General features: G+C 40.9%; 1 long non-coding RNA gene across 1 annotated transcript; it reads right to left on the reverse strand.

The window, feature by feature from the left end:
* Positions 1 to 13,047: 13,047 nt before the first annotated feature.
* Positions 13,048 to 17,991, reverse strand: LOC149121699 (uncharacterized). The gene is made up of 3 exons (XR_016222409.1): positions 17,910 to 17,991; positions 17,558 to 17,611; positions 13,048 to 14,798 (listed from the first exon to the last, which is right to left on the reverse strand). It is a non-coding gene; the product is annotated as an uncharacterized LOC149121699 (long non-coding RNA).
* Positions 17,992 to 21,085: the final 3,094 nt, after the last annotated feature.

A 21,085-nucleotide genomic window follows, 5' to 3' on the forward strand; every position in this document is an offset into this window, starting at 1 on the left:
TTGCACCCATGCACACACAAAACATAGAGTACAGTTTGGGAAGAGAATCTGCAGTTGATTCTCATATTACAATTCAATAGGGACAGAGGTTCTACATGGGGAGCAAGTGCACAGTGACTACTGTTGTTCCTTTAACAATTAACACTCTTTTTTAATGACGTCAGTGATCATTCGAGGCTCTTGCCATGGCCTGCCAAGGCTATGGAAGCCTTTGGTGGTCATAGACTCCATTGGTATTTGGACACGGCCATAAGCAAAGTGCACATTCTCTCCTCTCTTCAGAGAAGAGCGTCTCCTTCTTTGAGGACACTTTCTTTCCTTTGAGGCCTCACAGAGATCCTCCGTATAGGATATTTTTTTGGTCACAGAATCTTAGCTTTCCATGCCTCAAATGCTCTCTCAGGCCGGCCTTTCAGCCGGACCAGGAAGCCTTAATGAGGTCAGAGTGTTACTTACTGCAAATGTCACTCTAGGAGTCTGCTGTGTGGATTGCTTCCCATTTTAGTCCTTCCTTCCTTTTTAATTCTATTTTCTCTACCAGGTACTTGATAATATTTGTATGATCCCTTTTAAACTTAGGCCGATCTGTTGCCTTTAACATTTACCATGATCATTTTAACAGTGAAGATGGTGTTTATACCACCGATTCTTATGGGATTGGAGCTCCACGACTAGTTCTTAGGCTGTACCCTTAAAATAAGTCTGTATGATCGTATGCAGAACTAGACTGTTTTACAGTTATAGACTACCTCCTCCATGTCTTATTCTCCCTCTTATTTTTAACTGGGGTCTTTTTCCAATTGCCTCAAAATACATATAATTAACTTTGTGTTACATGGAGAGTTCAGTACAAAGTATGAAGAAGAGAAATAAAAGAGAAAGAAAACAGAGGAAAAAACCAACAAAACAAAACAAAATCAAAATATACACAGTAAAAAGTAACCACGGTAAACTGTCCCTCAACAATCAGGTAAAGAGCTCTTGAAGACATTGATTCTAAAAGTGATGATTTCTTTTCTATAGCTTTCATTTTAGCGACACTGTTAATTCTCCTGAATCAGGGAGAACATATGGTATTTGTCTCTTTAGGACTCTTTAGGACTGGGTTATTTCACTAAGTATGAGGTTTTCCAGCTTGCTCCATTTTGTTGCAAAGGACCTGTTTATGTATTTTGGCTTTTGTATTGTAGCTGGGTCATTTTCTATGTTCGTCTTCTTTTGTAGTGAACTTCCTGTTTCTGTGTTTCAGCGTGCAGCACATCCTTGAGCCAGTGTTGTAGGGCTGGGCGCAAAGATACAAACTCTTTCAATTTCTGTTTGTCGTGGAAAATCCTTATTTCCCTTTCATTCATAACTGATAGCTTTGCAGGGTACAGTATTATGGGTTGACAGTGTTCTTCTTTTAAAACTTGGAATATATCATGCCATTGCCTCCTTGCCTGTAAGGTTTGCAATGAAAAGCCCGGGGTGAGTCTGATTGGATTACCTCTGAATGTGATTTGTCCTTTCTCTAGCACATTTCAAGATTTGTTCTGTGTTTCACTGAGCTGAGTGTTGCCACAATGTATCGTGGTGAATTGTTAGGAGTTCTGTGTATTTCTTGCACTTGGAGGTCTCTTTTAATCTGCCTATTGTGGATGTTTTCTGATATTATTTCATTAAGAAGGCCTTCTAATCCATTCTCTTTCCCTCAGGGACTCCTATTATCCAGATGTTACAATGCTTGATTGAATCTTGCAAATCTCCAACTGTGATTTTTAATTTTCTAATTTCTTCTTGTGTTTGGTCAATTTGTTTTTGTTTTATTTTATTTTATTTTATTTTTTTTTAAGATTTTACTTAGGCTGGTGCCGTGGCGCAATGGGCTAATTCTCTGCCTGTGGCGCCGGCACCCCGGGTTCTAGTCCCAGTCAGGGCGCCGGATTCTGTCCCGGTCGCTCCTCTTCCTGCCCAGCTCTCTGCTGTGGCCTGGGAGTGCAGTGGAGGAGGGCCCAAGTCCTTGGGCCCTGCACCCACATGGGAGACCAGGAGGAAGCACCTGGCTCCTGGCTTTGGATTGGCGCAGTGTGTCGGCCGCAGCGGCCACTTGGGGGGTGAACCAACGGAAAAAGGAAGACCTTTCTCTCTCTCTCTCTCTCACTGTCCACTCTGCCTGTCAAAAAAAAAAAAAAGATTTTATTTATTTATTTGAAAGTCAGAGAGTTACACGAGAGAAGAGAGGCAGAGAGAGAGAGAGAGAGAGAGAGAGGTCTTCCATCCAATGGTTCACTTTCTAATTAGCTGCAATGGCTGGAGCTGTGCCAATCTGAAGCCAGGAGCCAGGAATTTCTTCCAGGTCTCCCACGTGGGTGCAGGGGCCGAAGGACCAGGGCCATGTTCCACTGCTTTCCCAGGCCATAGCAGAGAGCTGGATTGGAAGAGGAGCAGCCGGGACTAGAACTGGTGCCCATATGGGATGCCAGTGCTTCAGACCGGTGGTTAACCCACTGCGCCACAGCACAGGTTCCTGTATTATTTCTGGAAGTCTGTCTTCGAATTCTGATATTCGCTCTTCTATTTCATCTGTTCGATTTCTGAGGGATTCCACAGCATTTTTTATTTCGTCAGTTGAGTTTTTCATTTCTAGTGTTTCATTCTGTTTTCTCTTCAGAATCTCTATTTCTTGGGTGTGCTTTTCATTCAGATCTTGAATCTGTTTCTGATTGCTTCTAAGTAATCTGATTATTAATTTTCTGAATTCTTTTTCTGCCATGACTTCAATTTCTTCTTCTTTAGCTTCTATTACTGAAGGTTCAGATTGCTCCACTGGTGAGTGCATAGGTTCTTCCATATTCTTACTCAGGATTTTTCCTTTGTTCTTCTGCATTTCTGTTTGGGTTAATTTTTAAATTGATTTCCCTCTGCTATGGGCTGCTATGGGTCTGTGCCAACTGCTAGTGTAAGCAAGCAGCTCCACTTCCTAGAGCTTTGTTTATTTCTGGGAGCTGAAGGAGGCAGGTACTTAAGTAGCAGGTACTTGGGCTTTGATGTAGTAAGCCCTGCCCACTGGGGCTGGACTCCCTGTTCCTTTGTTCACGGGAAAGCTCTGGGCCTCTGTTGCTCAGCCTTCCTGGCCACTGTGCAGGGGAGTCACTCCGAACTGTTGTGATCATTGTTCCTGGGTGTGGTGGTTCCTGCAACTGATGTCTGTGTGCTGGAGGTGAAAGCACAGACCGCCTGCCTGCACTCCAGGATGGAACCCAGCAAAATTCCTGCCCTCCACCTGCTGCAGCTCCGGTTGGGCAGGGTGGGAGACACCGAGATCTCTCTCTTCATCCCCCAGAAATGCACCCTCCTCCCCCTTATACCACCAAGTGCTGTCCACTGTTTCCCTCTCATCTGTGTCTACATCTCTGAGGGCTGCACCCTCTCACCTGCTTCCCCCAGGGTGCAACGGCGGTTGCCCTCTCACTGGTTCTCCACTCCGTTCTCTTTCTGCCTCAGCACTGCTATTTAATACAGTCCTGGAAGTTGTAGCCAGGGCCATTAGGCAAGGAAAATAAATCAAAGGATGCAATTTGGAAAGGAGGAAGTCAAACTGCTCCTATTTGCAGCTGACATGATTCTAAATATAGGGATCCAAAAGACTCAGTTAAGAGACTATTGGAACTCTTAGAAGAGTTGTGCAAAAGTGCCTGGATATAAAATCAACACACAAAAATCAATAGCCTTTGTATAAATGCCACATCTAAAAAAGATTCATTCTGAAGATTCATTCTAAAATGAATCCCATTCATAACAGCTACAAAAAAAATCAAATACACTGGAATAAATTTAACTAAGAATGTATAAGATATCTAAGATACAATTTGTAAAACATTAAAGAAATAAATAAAAGAAGACACACAAAAATTAAAAAGTCTTTCATGTTCACATCTTGGAAAGGAATTATTTAAAATGTAAACTGATCTTTCAGATCTTTCCTTTGCCGTTGGTTCACTCTCCAATGGCCGCCGCGGCCGGCGCGCTGCGGCCGGCGCACCGCGCTGATCCGAAGGCAGGAGCCAGATACTTATCCTGGTCTCCCATGGGGTGCAGGGCCCAAGTACTTGGGCCATCCTCCACTGCACTCCCTGGCCACAGCAGAGAGCTGGCCTGGAAGAGGGGCAACCGGGACAGAATCCGGTGCCCCGAACAGGACTAGAACCGGTGTGCCGGGGCCGCAAGGCGGAGGAGGATTAGCCTAGTGAGCCGCGGCGCCGGCCTGTAACTAGCTTTTTAAAAGTGATAAGAAATGTTTGGAAGTGGAATTGGTATGCCAATTTTGTGAACAGTATTCTCTGTTGTACTTTTTTCATTGGGTTGAGGGAGACGGGAGGGAAGAGATTCCAAAATGTGTTTTTGCTAGTGTGTGCTAGAAAATATGAACTTACCTATTGCCCTATATGTTACATGCATTTAATTTAACTGTGCAGTAATGTATATATTGTGTATATACAAGACAATGGAGTCAAATTTCACAATTTGTAGTCCTAGATATTAAAGAGGTGCCGATCTATGACAAAAGCAGAGTAGGTAAACTAACACATTTTGTATATTTTGTGTTAAAACTCATACAAAGATTGTCTTTTGTAAAGGACTTTTGGAAGTGAAGTTGTAACATCACATTGCAGTGACAAGTGTGCCTACATCTACCGTGGTGGTGGAGAGGAGTAGGAAGAAAGGAAGGCTTCTCTAGCCCTTTGTGAATGTTCCTATTTAGAAGCGACTTTCTAATAAAACCAGTTACATGTGTATAGTTTTTTCAATCCTACTTTGTATATAGTGAGCCAATTTAATTCCTTATTTAAAACACCTACTTCTGGATGTTTAAAAGTACATGGCTATGATAAAAGTAGAGCTAGTAAATAATACATCTTGTAGCTATCCTTTTGTGAAATTCATATAAAATACTGTCTTTTGGATGTGGAATGAGAAATTCATTGAGCAATATACACTTGTGTTGGTGCTGCTTCAGGGAGGAAAGCAGAGGAAGTAATGTCTAAAGAGCTTTTCACCAGTGTGCATGCAGTGGGACAAGGCTAACCATTGTCCATGTTGTTTGTTATGCTGTTTTACTTTACTGGGTATATAATGTAAATATAACAGGCAAACATGCACTACTTTACAACATCTAGGCTTCCTAGATGTTAAAGAGGTTGCTGGTTTATGAGAAAAGTAGAGCTGAGTATGCTTTATGTTAAAACTCATAGGAAAGACTGTTCTTACAACCACTTTTGGAAATGAAATTCTTAAATTCCCTGTAAGTATGACAGGTTATTATACAAATCCATTGGCTTGGCATAGATGGGAAGGGAAAGGTTTCTAGGCCAGAATGTTCGTGTGGAGAAGACATTCACATTACAGCATAACAGACTGAGTTGATGCAGTATATTTTTGGTTATCAAAATTCTCATACAGGTTTTGGATTTTGAATTGGTAAACATTACATGAAGTGTGAAAAAGCATGATCCATACTTTCTGTATATTAGTCACATAAAATGGCTGTTATGTGCACATGCACAGGACCCAGAAGGACATGTTGAACTCAACTGCTTGTGATTGCGGGCGACTTTGTTCTTTGTTTCTTGTGTTTTTAAGTTTCCTGTAATGCACTTATTAGCTTTGATAAAACAAAGTCTATTTTAAAAAATAGAAGAAAAAAAGAGACAAATAGGGACACAATGTAATTATGAAGGGGTCAATACAACAGGAAGGCATAACTATAACAATGTATATATATGCATGCAATTACAGAGCACTTCACTATTAAAAAGATCTGTTAACAGATCTAAAGGGAGACATATACACCAGTACAATAGTAACAAAAGGCGCGGCTCACTAGGCTAATCCTCCGCCTTGCGGCGCCGGCACACCGGGTTCTAGTCCCGGTCGGGGCGCCGGATTCTGTCCCGGTTGCCCCTCTTCCAGGCCAGCTCTCTGCTGTGGCCAGGGAAGGCAGTGGAGGATGGCCCAAGTCCTTGGGCCCTGCACCCCATAGGAGACCAGGAGAAGTACCTGGCTCCTGCCATCAGATCAGCATGGTGTGCCGGCCGCGGCGGCCATTGGAGGGTGAACCAACAGAAAAGGAAGACCTTTCTCTCTGTCTCTCTCTCTCACTGTCCACCTCTGCCTGTCAAAAAAAAAAAAAAAATAGTAACAAAAGACTTCAAAACCCCATTTTCTCCATGGATAGATCAACAGGACAGAAACCAACAAAGAAACAACACAGCTAACCCTAGCTATGGACCAAATGGATATAACTGATATCTACAGAACATTTCATGGCACAGTTACAGGACACACATTCTTCTCAACAGTGCATGAAACTTTCTCCAGGATAGACCATATACTAGGCAAGGATCTAACTTCTCAAGAAATTGAAAAAAATCAAAATCATACCTTGCCATTCTCTGATCACAATGGACTGAAGCTGAAAAGCACAAACACGTGGAGACTGAACACTATGCTCCTAATTGAACGTGGGTTAGAAAAAAATCAAGAGAAATTACAGAATTTGTGAAAACATATGAAAATAGCAATATCTCCTATAAAAACCTATGGAATACAGCAAAAGCAGTATTAAGAGGGAAGTTTATAGCAATTAGTGTCTACATCAAGAAACTGGAAAGCCACAAAATAAATGCACTGTCAATGCATCTCAGGAACCTAGAAAAAACAACAAACTAAACCATAAATTAGTAGGAAGAAATAAATAATTAAAGCTAAAGAATAAACAGACAAAATTGAATGCAAAAAATATGAGTGATATGGAGAAAAATATCAGAAATATAAAATAAAATAAAAAATATCAGAAAAATAAAACTGACAAACCATTGGTCCAACTGGTCAAAAAAAAAAAAAAAAACAACAACAACAACAAAAAACAACAAGAGAGAGAGCCGACCGAAAATAAACAAAAGTCATAGATAAAAAAAGGAATATAACAACAGACACCACAAAAAGCAAAAAAATTCAGAAATTACCACAAAAACCTGTATGATACTGAATCAGAAAACCTAGAAGAAAGGAAAAGATTCCTGGTCACATACGACTTACTTATATAGAGCCATGAAGACCTAAAAAATTTCAACAGACCAATCACCAACACGAAGATCGAATCAGTAATAAGCACCCTCCAACAACAACAAAAGGCCCAGGACCAGATGGCTTATTTGCTGAATTCTATCAGACATTTAAGGGAGAACCAATGCCAGTTCTTCTCAAGTTATTCAAAACAATTTAAAGGGAGGGAATCCCCTGAACTCCTGTTTTTATGAAGGAGTATGCATCAGCTTAATTCATAAGCCAGAAAAAGATACAACAGATAAACAGAACTACAGACCAATTTCTCTAATAAACATAGACAAAAAATTTCTCAACAAATACTAGCCAATGAAATCCACAACACAACAGAAAGATAATTCACCTGGATCTACTGTGATTTATCCTTGTATACAGGGATGTTTCAGAATCCAAAAATCAATAAACATGATTAACCACATTAACAAGCAGAAGACCAAAAACCCTGCGCCTATCTCGACATATGCATAGAAAGCATTTGACAGAATTTAATACCTTTTTATGATGAAAACATTAAATATAAATTGGGTATAGAAGGAACATTCCCCCAACATAATAAAAACATTTATAACAAACCCACAGCCAGAATCCTACTGAATGGAAGAAAATTAGAGGAATTCCCATTAAGATGCAGAACCAGAAAAGATGCCCGATTTCACCACTGCTATTTAATATAGTCATGGAAGTTTTAGGCACAGCCGTCAGGCAAGAAAGAGATATCAAAGGGATGCAAATACGGAAGGAAAAAACTAAACTATCCCTATTTGCTGAGGACATGATCCTATATACAGGGAACCCAAAATATTCCACGAAGAGACTATTGGAACTCCTAAAAGAGTTTGGTAAAGTAGCAGGATATAAAATAAACACAGAAAAATTAATAGCCTTTGTATGCACAAACAATACCATGGAGGAGAAATAACTAAGTACAATCCCAGTTACAGCAGCTAAAAATATAAATAACTAGAAATAAATTTAACCAAGGACATCAAAAATCTCTATGATGAAAATTAGAAAACATTAAAGAAAGAAATAGAAGAATACACAAAAAAGTTGAAAAAACTTTCATGGATTGCAAGAATAAACATTTTCAAAATGTACATACTACTGAAAGCAATTTATAGATTCAATGCAATGCAATACCAATCAAAATACCAACAACATTCTTCTCAGATCTAGAAAAAGCTATGCTAAAATTCATATGGAAACACAAAAGACCCTGAACGGCTAAAGCAATCTTAAACAACAAAAACAAACTGGAAGCATCACAATACCAGACCTCAATACTTACTAAAGGCCAGTTATATTCAAAACCGGATCTCCACATGCAGAAACAAGATTCCAGCCTCAAACTTTACACAAAAATACACTCAAAATGGATCAGAGACCTAAATTTATGATGTGATATGATCAATCTACTAGAGAACAATGGTGAAACCCTGAAAGACAGTGGCATAGAGGAAGACTTCTTGGAAAAGACCCCAAAAGCACAGGAAATCAATCCAAATTAACAAGTGGGGTTATTTCTATCTAAGAAGCTTCTGCACTGCAAAAGACACACTCAGCAAAGTGAAGTTGCAACTGGCAGAATGAGACAAAATTTTTATAAGCTATGCAAATGAAAAAGGATTAACTTCCAGAATCTATAAAGAGCTCAGGAAACTCAAAAACAGCAAAACCAAACATCCAATTAAGAAATGGGAAAAGGAACTGAACAGTATTTTTTTTTCAACTGAGGAAATTCAAATGGCCAATAGACAAATGAAAAACTGCTCAGGATCGCTATGAGGTTTCACCTTATCACCATTACAATAACTCACATAAAGAAATGAACAAACAACAAATGCTGGTGAGGACACGGAGAGAAGGGCAACATAATCCACTGTTTGTTGGAATGCAAACTGGTACAGCCACTGTGGGAGACAGTATGCAGATGCCTCAGAAAGCTGAATATAGACCTACCACGTGACCCAGCTATTCCACTCAAGAGAATTTATCCAAAGGAAATGAAATCAGCAAATGAAAAGTTATTTGTAACCCTATGTTCATTTCAGCTCACCATACAATAGCTAAGATATGGAATCAATATGGATGCACATCGACTGAAAACTGGACAAAGAAATTATGATGTATGTACACACTATGGAATACTACACTGTAGTAAATAAAGAAATACTGTAATTTGTAACAAATGGATGCAACTGACAATCATTATACTTTGTGAAATAAGCAAGTCATAAAAGGACAAAATCCACATGGTCTGTCTGATCTGTGGAAACTTTTAGAGTGTGTAAAATATAATCTATAGGAGCGAAACTGACACTTTGAGATGTGATGATTTTTGAACAGCCCTTCGATTGACTGTTGTGGAACAGTTTTTCTTATTTGTTTGTTTTTGTTCTTTCCTTCTTTTCTTCTTCATATTAATTAGTGAACCCTCTACTTGGTGTATGCTTAATCCTATGAATGTATACATGAATATATACTCTCTGAATGTAGTGGCCATTTGATAAGTAGACAACTGATGGAAGATCTCTCTCTCTCTCTCTCTTTGCCGCTCCTGTCTGTGACACTGTACTTCAAATAAATAAATAAATCTTTAACAAAAAAGAAATAATAGATGGAGGGAGAAAGGGGAAAAGGGAAAGGGAAAGAGAGAGAGAGAGCGAGTGCGCTAGACAGAAAGAGATTTCTTCTGATTCATGCCCCAAATGCCTACAACAGCTGGGGCTGGACCAGGCCAAAGCCAAGGGCCAAGAACTACCTCTAGGTCTCCCATGTGGGTGGTAGGATCCACAGTACCAGACCAATCACTCACTGTCCCCCATGGTGTGCATTAGCAGGAAGTTGCATCACAAATGAGAACTCAACCAGGCACCCCAATACGGGATATGTATGTACATTTACTCCAAGGTATATGATTTTTTTCCTGTAGCTATTGTGAATGGGATTTGTGGCTTTGTCTCTGTATACACGACTATTGATTTTTTGTGTGTTGATTTTATATACAGCCATTTTACCAAACTCTTCTATGGGATCCAATAGTCTTGTAGCTGAGTCTCTTGGATCCTCTATACTTAGAATCATGTCATCTGCCAATAGGGATATTTTTACTTCCTCCTTCCCAAATTGTATCCTTTGAATTCTTTTCCTTGCCTAATGGCTCTGGCTACAACTTCCAGGACGATTTTAAATAGCAGTGTTGAGAGGGGTCATCCATTTCTGGTTCCGGATCTCAATGGGAATGCTTTCAGCTCTTCACCATTCAATAGAATGCTGGCTGTGGGTTCCTTCTATACCCAATGTACTTAAGGTTTTCATCATGAAATATTATTGTATTTTATCAAATGCTTCCTGGTCATCTATTGAGCTAGTCATATGATTTTTCTCTTCAGTTTTTTAATGTTACATATTCCACTGATTCATTTGCAAATGTAGAGCCAGTGATAAATCCAACTTGGTCCAGGTGGATGATGTTTGTGATGTGTTGTTGAATTCCATTATTTTAGATTTTTGCATCTATGTTCATCAGGAAAATTTTTTATAGTTCTCTTTCTCTGTTATATCTTTTTCAGGTTGAGTAATTAATGTGATGCTGGCTTCAACAAAGGAGTTTGGCAGGATTCCCTCCGTTTCAATGAATTGTTCTGAATATCTTGAGATAGTTCTTAAATCTCTGGTAGAATTCATCAGCAAAGGGCCGGCCCTGTGGCTCACTTGGCTAATCCTCCGCTTGCGGGGCCAGCACCGTGGGTTCTAGTCCTGGTTAGGGCGCCGGGTACTAGTCCTGGTTGCTCCTCTTCCAGTCCAGCCCTCTGCTGTTGCCCTGAGAGGGCAGCAGAGGATGGCCCAAGTGCCTGGGTCCCTGCACCCTCATGGGAGACCGGGAGGAAGTATTTGAGGGGCAAATAGAGAGAGAGAGAGAGAGAGAGAGAGAGAGAGAGAGAAATGAGAGTGAGAGAGGTAGAGGGGGAGAGGGGTGAAGCAGGGAGGGAGGGAGAGAGGGAGGGAGGGCGAGCGACAGAAAGAGGGAGAGAGGGAGAGGAGAGAGAGAGGGAGAGAGGGAGGGAGGGAGGAAGAGAATTTCCATCTGCAGGTTCACTCCCCAAATGACTGCCATGGCCAAGGCTGGGTCAGACCAAAGCCAAGAGCCAGGAGCTTCATCCAGGTCTTCTACATGGGTGCAGGGACCCAAGCACTTGGGCTATCCTTCACTGATCTTACAGCACATTATCAGGGATCTGGTTTGGAAGTGGAGCAGCCAAGAATTGTACCGTTACCCATACAGGATGCCAACACTGCAGGCATCAGCTTTAACCACCACGGCACACTGGCATCTATATGTTACCTTATGAGAAACCAGAAAATGGTTATCCACAGTGGCTGAGTCTTTTTGCATCCTCATGACCAATGCATGGTGGTTACAACTGCTCTCCATCCCTACTGATACTTGTTCAGTTTGTTTGCCTTGATATTAACCATCATGGTGGTGTTAAAGTGGTATCTCACTGTGATACACTGATTTCCATTTCCCTCATGAGCATCTTTGCATGTGCTTTTACCCTTTTATATATCTTCTTCACTTTCTTTTTGGTTCAGTGATAAGGGTTCTCAATGTAATCTCATACTCTTCATATATATGAATCATATCACATTCTATAAATCATCTTTTCACTTTCTGGAATATGCTCTTTAATACTTTAAATTTAAAATTTTTTCCTTAAAATATTTACTTATTTCATTTTAATTGTCAGGCAGAAAAACAGAGAAAGAGTGATAGAGACAGACAGAATGATAGACAGACAGGCAGATCTTCCAACCACTGATTCACTCCTCAAAAGCCTGCAATGCAGTTCTGGGCCAGAATGAAGCCAAAAACTCAGAACTCAAACCAGGTCTCCTGCATGTGTGGCAGGGACTCGACGACTTGAGCCATCCATCACATGCTGCCTTCCAGAGTGCAAATGAACAAGAACTGGAAGCAGAGCCAGAACTCAAACTCAGGTTTGAGTGATACAGAATGGGGCAACCCAAGTCTTGACTTCGGCACCAAAGGCCTGCCCAAAATCTATGATTTTCATGAGATGCAATGGATCTGTTTTGTTGCTGTTGTTGCTCAGTGTTCTAGTGTCCTAAGAATCCTTTGCTTAATCCAAGATCATGAAGATTCACCCTTACGCTTTTGTCTCTGAGTTTTATTGTTTTTAACCTTCATATTTAGATTGTTGATTTAAATAGAGTACATTACCATACAGTATGAGGTAGGAGTTCAACATCATTCTTCTGCATGTGGATATCCAATAGCATTTCTCAAAAACACTATTCCCACTACTTTGAATAATCTCGATACTCTTTCCAAAAATCAGAATAGGATATATGGATTTATTTCTGTATTCATTTATTCTGTACTCTAGCATGTATTACATGAATTCCACCTTAAAATATGCTGCTTTTTTGGCCACAAGGGAACTTTGGGGACAATGGATATAATTGCTATTTTGTTTCTAGTGATAGTTTCATGTTTATATATTTAAAAAAGCAAATCCTGTGCTTTAAAAGTGAGGGACAGTTTTTTATTCTTGGTTTTTATTTAGTGTTTTCTTTTTTTCTCTGTTTTTTTTTCTTTCTTTTGCTTTTCTCTTCTTCATACTAATATTGAACTCTTTAAGTAACATAGAGTTAATCATATGTATATTAAGTCAATTGAGAAAAGATCCCATTAAAAAGTAAGAGTGGGAATAAGAAAGGGAGGAGGTAGTCTATACCTGTAAATCTATATAGTTCTGCATACAGTCCTACAGACTTACTTGTAAGGGTACAGCCTAAAAACTTGATATGGGACTCTACTCCCATCAAAAGTGGCGGTAAAAATGCCATCTTAATGGTTAAAGTGATCCTATTAAATGTTAAAGTCAACATATAGATAGGTTTAACTGTAAACTGATCATATAAATAACATCAAGTGCCTGGTAATAATAATAGACAACATTAACAAGGAGGGAATGTCCAATATGAGAAGCAGTCCACACAGCAGACTCCTAGAATGACATTCACTGTAAGTAACGCTCTGACCTCAGAATCAATCCTTAAGGCTTCCTGGTATGGCTGAAAGGCCTCTAAGAGCATTGCAGGCAAAGAAAGCCAAGACTGTGACAAAAAATAATCCTACACGAAGGATCTCCATGATACCTCAGTGGAAAGAAGGGGCCATCCTCTAAAGGGAGGAGAGAACTTCCACTTTGCTTATGGCTGTGTCCAAATACTGATGGAGTCTGTCGTCACAAAAGGCTTGGCAGCCCATGGCAAGAGCCTCTAGTGATCACGGACGTTATAAATAAAGAGTGTTTCTTGGTAAAGGAACAACAGAAATCACTGTGCACTTAACCCCCATGTCCATCCTTAATGAGTTGTACTATGAGAATTAACTGCAGAAATTGTTCTCAAACTGTACTCTATGTGTTGTGTGTGGGTGTGGGTGCAAACTGTTGAAATCAGTACTTAACATAGAGTGTTGGTCCTCTGTGTATAAAAATAACTAAAAATAAACCATAATGAAGAAGGGAATGGGAGAGGTAGTAGGAGGTGGTATGGGAGTGGGGGTGGGAGGGGAAAGAAACACTGTATTCTCAAAGTTGAAACTATGAAAAATGCATTTATTAAATGAAAGTATTAACAAAAGAAAAAATTCAATTACTGTGTATCAATTCTATGGAAGATGGAAAATCAATCTCTCTCTCCCTCTCTCTTGTTCGCTCTGTGTGTGTGTGTGTGTGTGTGTGTGAATGTGTTTTCAGTCTCTCTCACTGTGCCTTTCAAATGAACAAAATAAATATTTTTAAAAGTCAAACTCACTTATTTTATATGGAATTCTTTAAATTTACCTTGATTATATACCTTTCTGCACACAGTTGGAACTCAAGAGAAGCATGCTAAATTCAATGCACTGAACACTAGATATGCAAATATGTACACGAATAGTTTAGTTCAGATTTTCATCATTGTGGTCTCCTAAAGAAACTAGCCCACCTGTAGAAGAACAGGTCTAGTATCAATATGATCATTCAAGCTGGTTCTAAATTTAGGGATCATTTGTGGACCATCCAATAAAATCCTTTAGAGTGACTAAGAAATAATCAAAGACAAGGGAGGGGAACTTCCTCACTTGATAAAGAATGCCTACAAATACTGCTCGTATTGTACCTAATGTGGAGAAACCAGACACTTGATCTCTAGAATCAGCAACTAGAAAAGGATGCTGTATCTCACCTCTCCTGTTGGCACTGTGCTGTAATTCCAAGCTAATGCAATAATACAAAGAAAAGCAATGCAAGAAAAAATAAAAGAAATGCATAACCATCAGGAAGGCAACCATAAAACTTTTTTTTTTACTGATGACATGATCATCTAATGAAGAAACCTCAGCTGATAGAAAACAAATTCCTAGAATTATTAAGCGATTACATCATGTCCCCAGTAATTCAGGTAAATACAGAGCAAATTGCTTTCCTATCTATCAGTGTGACAGTCAGTTACTTGCTAATTTGAAATACTGGAAAATAACTTCTTGGGAAGGGAACACATCATTTTGTCTTACAGTTTGAGGTTTACGGTTCAGGATCAGGTGGTCCCACTAGCCTGGTGTGTGATGGAAGCCAGCAATGATGCAGTGTGTATGCAGGAAGCATTGCACGGTGGACCTGGAAGCAAACAGACAAAGGAAGGACTCTTGGCTTATGCAGCCTCCCCTCTTGTGGGAACTCATTTGGAGGACCAGCCCCCAGCGACCTAAAGACCTCTCTCCAGGTCCAGCTTTCAGATGCCATAACTACATCACATCTCCTTCCTTAACCCATCAAAATGGGTCATTAGAGAATATAAGGGAAGGTGGCAAGAAGGATAATGAGAGGCTACATAAGGGTATTAGAAGACAGTTAGGGGCAGTGTTGTGGTGTCATGGGTAAGGATGTCACCTGCAGTGCTGGAATCCCATGTGTGTACCAGGTCAAGTCCCGCCTGCTCCACTTGCAATCCAGCTCTCTGCTATGGCCTGATAAAGCAGTGGAAGTTGGCCAGGGTCCTTGAGCCCCTGCTCCCAAATGGGAGACCGTGAAGAAGTTCCTGCTTCCTGGCTCCAGGCTTTGGATCGGCACAGCTCCGACCGTTATGATCAATTGGGAAGTGAGCCAATGGATTGAGGACCTCTCTCTCTTTCTCTGTCTCTCTCTCTTTCTCTCTGCCCCTCCTTCCCTGTCTGCAGAAGTCTAACTTTCACCGGCGCCATGGTTCACTAGGCTAATCCTCCGCCTGCAGCGCTGGCACCCCGGGTTCCAGTCCAGGTTGGGGCACCTGTTCTGTCCTGGTTGCTCCTCTTCCAGTCCAGCTCTCTGCAGTGGCCCAGGAAAGCAGTGTAGGATGGCCCAAGGGCTTGGGCCCTACACCTGTATGGCTCCTGGCTTCGGATCAGTGCAGTGCACCGGCCATAGCAGCCATTTGGGGGTGAACCAACGGAAGGAAGACCTTTCTCTCTGTCTCTCTCTCTCACACTGTCTAACTCTGCCTGTCAAAAAAAAAAAAAAAAAAAAAGAACTCTAACTTTCAAATAAATACATTTTTTAAAAAAAGACACCTGGAATCAACCTAAATGCCCATCAACAGTAGACTGGATAAAGAAATTATGGGACATGTACTCTATAGAATACTATACAGCAGTAAAAAACAATGAAATCCGGTCATTTGCAACAAAATGGAGGACTCTGGAAAACATCATGCTGAGTGAAATAAGCCAGTCCCCAAAGGGATAAATATCATATGTTCTCCCTGATCAGTGACAACTAACAGAGCACCAAAAAGGAAACCTGTTGAAGTGAAATGGACACTATGAGAAACAGTGACTTGATCAGCCCTTGCCCTGACTGTCGATGTACAACTTAATACTTTATCCCTTTTAGTATTTTTTTTGTTCTATTTAATACTATTGGTTGAATTCTGTAATTAACACACAATTATTCTTAGGTGGTTAAAGTTAACTGAAAAGTGATCCCTGTTAAATATAACAGTGGGAATAAGAGAGGGAGGAGATATACAATTTGGGACATTCTCAATCGGACTTGCCCCAAATATTAGAGTTAGAAACGTGCCAGGGGATTCCAATTCAATCCCATCAAGGTGGCATGTACCAATGCCATCTCACTAGTCCCAGTGATCAATTTCTGTTCACAACTGATCATAATGATAGGACTAAGAGTCAAAGGGATCACACAAACAAGACAAGTGTCTGCAAATACTAACTGACAGAATCAAAAAGGGAGAGAATGATCCAACATAGGAAGCAGGATACACAGCAGACTCATAGAATGGCAGATGTCCTAAACAGCACTCTGGCCTCAGAATCAGCCCTTAAGGCAGTCAGATCTGGCTGAAGAGCCCATGAGAGTATTTTAGGCATGAAAAGCCAAGACACTCTGGGGGGGGGGGGGGACCTAAATGAAAGATCTCTGCGAGTGTGATCCCAGTGGAAAGAACAGGTCATCAAAGAAGGAGGTACCTTTCTCTGAAGGGAGAAGAGAACTTCCACTTTCACTATGACCTTGTCTAAGTAAGATCAGAGTCGGTGAACTCAAAAGGCCTCCATAGCCTTGGCAACTCATGACAAGAGCCTAGGGTGATTACTGATGCCATAAATGAGTGTCAATTTGTTCAGTCAACAACAGGAGTCACTGTGCACTTACTCCTCATGTAGGATCTCCGTCCTAAATGTGCTGTACATTGTGATTTAATGCTATAACTAGTACTCAAACAGTATTTCACACTTTCTGTTTCTGTGTGGGTGTCAACTGTTGAGAGCTTTACTTAATATATGATAAACTGATCTTCTGTATACAAAGATAATTGAAAATGAATCTTGATGTGATTGGAAGGGGAGAGGGAGTGGGAGAGGGGAGGGTTACGGGTTGGAGGGAAGTTATGGGGGGGAATCCATTGTAATTCATAAGCTGTACTTTGGAAATTTATATTCATTAAATAAAAGTTATAAAATTAAAAAAAAGGCAGTTAGGTAGGAGGAAAAAAATGCTAGGGTTACAATTTACCATGTATTTTATAAAGAATCAGAAAAAAAGATTTTAAAGACTCTCAAGAAAAGAAATGGTGAATGCTTAACAAGATGCAAATGATAATTACCTTTATTCGATTATTGCATGTTGCATACATGCATTGAATCATTACAACATACCTTATAAATATACACAAGTATTATGTGCTAATTTAAAAAGAAGAAATTCTATAAATATGTCTCCACAATTCAAATGGTAGTAATACAAATGGTCATGTCTATGCAAAAATAAAGAATCTAAACAGAACCTTCATATCTTTTACATAAACTTATACAAAATGAATCACAGACCAAGGTGCAAAAAGCAATATTATAAAATTTCCATAAGGTAAAATTGGAGATTACCTTCTTGATCCTGTACTTGACCATGACAAACTATACGGAGGAACCAAAAAATTTCTGTGAAGGAAAAAAATAAATTTGGGATTTATTAAATTCAAAAACTCTTGCCGCACAAAAGCACTATAAAGAGAACAAAAATGTAAACCAAATACTGGAGACATACTTGCAAACACCAGATGAAGGTGTCATACCTAATATATACAAAGAAAACATAATATTCAACAATTAGGAAACAACCACATTAAGGAGCCGGTAGAAGTTATGAACAAATACTCGATGGAAGACTATATACACGTGACAAGACAATAGCATAGGACATTAAAGAACTGAACATTAACAAGATACCAGTACATACCTATTAGAAATTCTTAAATCCAAAGAACTGAATAACAAATGCTGGCAAGAACATGGAATAACAGGAAAACTGTCATTTATTCCTGGTAGGGGTGCAAAAATGGTACAGCCGCTTTAGAAAGACAATCTGGTAGTTTCTTATAAACCTAACATCTTACTATAGATCATGCTCCTAGGTATGTCCCCTTTTGATTTAAAATTTTATACTACTGCAAAAATCTATATAAGAATGTTTATAGTAATTATTTTCATAATCTTCAAAAATTGGAAGCCACCAAGTTGTCCCTCAATGGGCAAGTGGATAAGCAGGCTGTGGTACATCCATACACTGGAGAATGACCCATCAATACACAGAAACGTACTATGCAGAGGAAAGTCATGTGGTGCCGCTAGTTAAGCTCCTGCTTGTGATGTCTGAATCCCATATCAGAGCCCCCGGTCAAGTCCTGGCTGTTTCACTTCCCTTCCAGCTTTCTGCAAGTTTGCCTGGCAAGATGGCCAAAGTACTTGGGCCCCATCCACGAACATGGGAGATTTGGATGGTGCTCCTGACTTCTGGCTTCAACCTGGCCAAATGCTAGCTGTACTGTATGAGACACACTGATGCTATAGTAATACCTAATTTTTACGGTATTTTTTAGGGAGTAGATAGCCTCGTTATTAAGTGTTGTGGCATAACGGGTTAAGTTGCCACTTGCAATGGTGGCATCTCCTATCAGAGGAAAGTTTTGAGGCCTGGCTGCTCTGCTTCCAACTCAGCTCCCTGCCACTGTGCCTTAAAAGCAGCAGAAGACAGCTGAAGTGTTTGGACCCCTGCCACCCATATGGGAGACCTGGATGGAGTTCCAGGTTCCTGGCTTTGGCCTGGAATAGCCCCTGCAGTTGTGCCTATTTGGGAGTGAACTAGTAGATGGAAGATTTTCTTCAATGCCCCAACTTTCCCCCAACTCTGCCCCCTTTACTCTGCCTTTCAAACAAATAAAACAAAAAAAATTTTTTTTTTTTTGACAGGCAGAGTGGACAGTGAGAGAGAGAGAGACACAGAGAGAAAGGTCTTCCTTTTGCCGTTGGTTCACCCTCCAATGGCCGCCGCGGCTGGCGCGCTGCAGCCTGCGCACCGCACTGATCCGATGGCAGGAGCCAGGTACTTCTCCTGGTCTCCCATGCGGGTGCAGGGCCCAAGTACTCGGGCCATCCTCCACTGCACTCCCTGGCCACAGCAGAGAGCTGGTGTGGAAGAGGGGCAACCGGGACAGAATCCGGCGCCCCAACCGGGACTAGAACCCGGTGTGCCGGTGCCGCTAGGTGGAGGATTAGCCTAGTGAGCTGCGGCACCGGCCCAAAATATATCTTTAAAAAAAAAAGACACCATATGGGTCCAGCACTGTGGCTTAGAATGTAAAGTGCCACCTACAGTGCCAGCATCCCATATAGGGACTGTTTCCACTTCCGTCTACTCTACTTCCAATACAGCTCTCTACTATGGCCTGGGAAAGCAGAAGGTGGCACAAGTCCTTGGGCCCCTGCACCAACGTGGGAGACCCAGAAGAAGCTCCTGGCTTTACATGGGTGCAGTTCTGGCTATTGCAGCCATATGGGAAGTGAACCAGTGGATGGAGGACCTCTCTCTGTCTCTACCTCTTTCTGTAACTCTGTCTTTCAAATAAATAAAATAAATCTTTTAAAAAAATGGGTTTTGATTAATGATGTAGAAGTCCTGCGCTGTGTTGTTGTGTCCTGGCCCCAAGATCCTGGCTTCCAGCTGCAGCACTTCCACGGCTGTTGCTGGAATTTAAGGAGTGAATTACCAGATGGCACTCTCCATCTGTCTGTCTGTCTACCTCTGTGTTTGTCTGTTTCTTCCCCTCTGCCCTCAAATAAATGCTGAATTTTTAAGTGAGGAAAATGTATCTTTTCTATTTATTTATTTTTTTGACAGGCAGAGTGGACAGTGAGAGAGAGAGACAGAGAGAAAGGTCTTCCTTTTTCATTGGTTTACCCCCCAACGGCCGCTGTGGCCGGCGCACCGCACTGATCCGATGGCAGGAGCCAGGCGCTTCCCCTGGTCTCCCATGCGGGTGCAGGGCCCAAGCACTTGGGCCATCCTCCACTGTACTCCCGGGCCACAGCAGAGAGCTGAACTGGAAGACGGGCAACCGGGACAGAATCCGGCGCCCCGACCGGGACTAGAACCCGGTGTGCTGGCACCGCAGGCGGAGGATTAGCCTATTGAGCCGTGGCGCCAGCCAGGAAAATATAACTTAAGGTATAAAAACAGACCATGTATGCACTTAATGTGTGCCATGTACTTCAATATTAATAGATGACATGAAATAACCTAGAGTTCATAGGAGAAAGTATTTATTACAAATGCCCACATTATTGTTTTCTTGACATCGTTGTTTTTGACAGTTAGAGAATCTGAAAACACCATTCACCACGTGTCAGAAAAGAAAATGTCACCTTTAGTCAAACTAAGTCAATCCTGAACTAGAATTATTAACTAAAATAAAATTGAAGCTATTTCTGTACTTCTGTCTTAAAAAGAGAGATTATTTATTTAAAGCCAGAGCTCCAGAAAGAGAAAGTGAGACTGAGAGAAATATTCCATACACTGGTTCACTCCTCTGAAAGCCACAACAGCCAGGGCTGGGCCAGGCCAAAGCCAGGGAGCAGGAGCATTATATGGGTCTCACGGTTGGGTGGCAGGGGTGCAAAGACTCGTGCTTTGCCTAGGCAATGATCAGGGAGCTGGGTCAGAACTGGAGCAGCTATGACACGATGCAGCGCCCATAGGGGATGCCAGCAAGGGATGGCTTTACCTACCATGCCAGTACACTGGTGCCACTTTCTGTATTTCTTAAAGAGAAGTACTACCGGCTGATCTCAGAGATAACAGACCTATAAATCCTGTTTATTCTACTATAATTAGACTATATAAAACCAGTAAGTCCAGTTTAATAATTTGATTCCTATACTGGAAAACTCAATTTAAAAACTGAAGAAATACACCTTGAAATGAAACCATATTTCTAGACATTGTAAAACCAACATTGATGCTAAAAGGTACTAAAGTTATGCAGATTCTTTTTTAAAATCATTCAAGTTTTGTTCCACATTGTCCTGGAAATACTAGCTAGAGAAATTAGGCAAGAGAAAAAATCAAGGGCACCTAAA

Source organism: Oryctolagus cuniculus, chromosome 16 (assembly GCF_051225735.1).
Source record: "Oryctolagus cuniculus isolate XC-2025 breed Fujian yellow rabbit chromosome 16, ASM5122573v1, whole genome shotgun sequence".
In the NCBI taxonomy this organism is placed as follows: Eukaryota; Metazoa; Chordata; class Mammalia; order Lagomorpha; family Leporidae; genus Oryctolagus; species Oryctolagus cuniculus.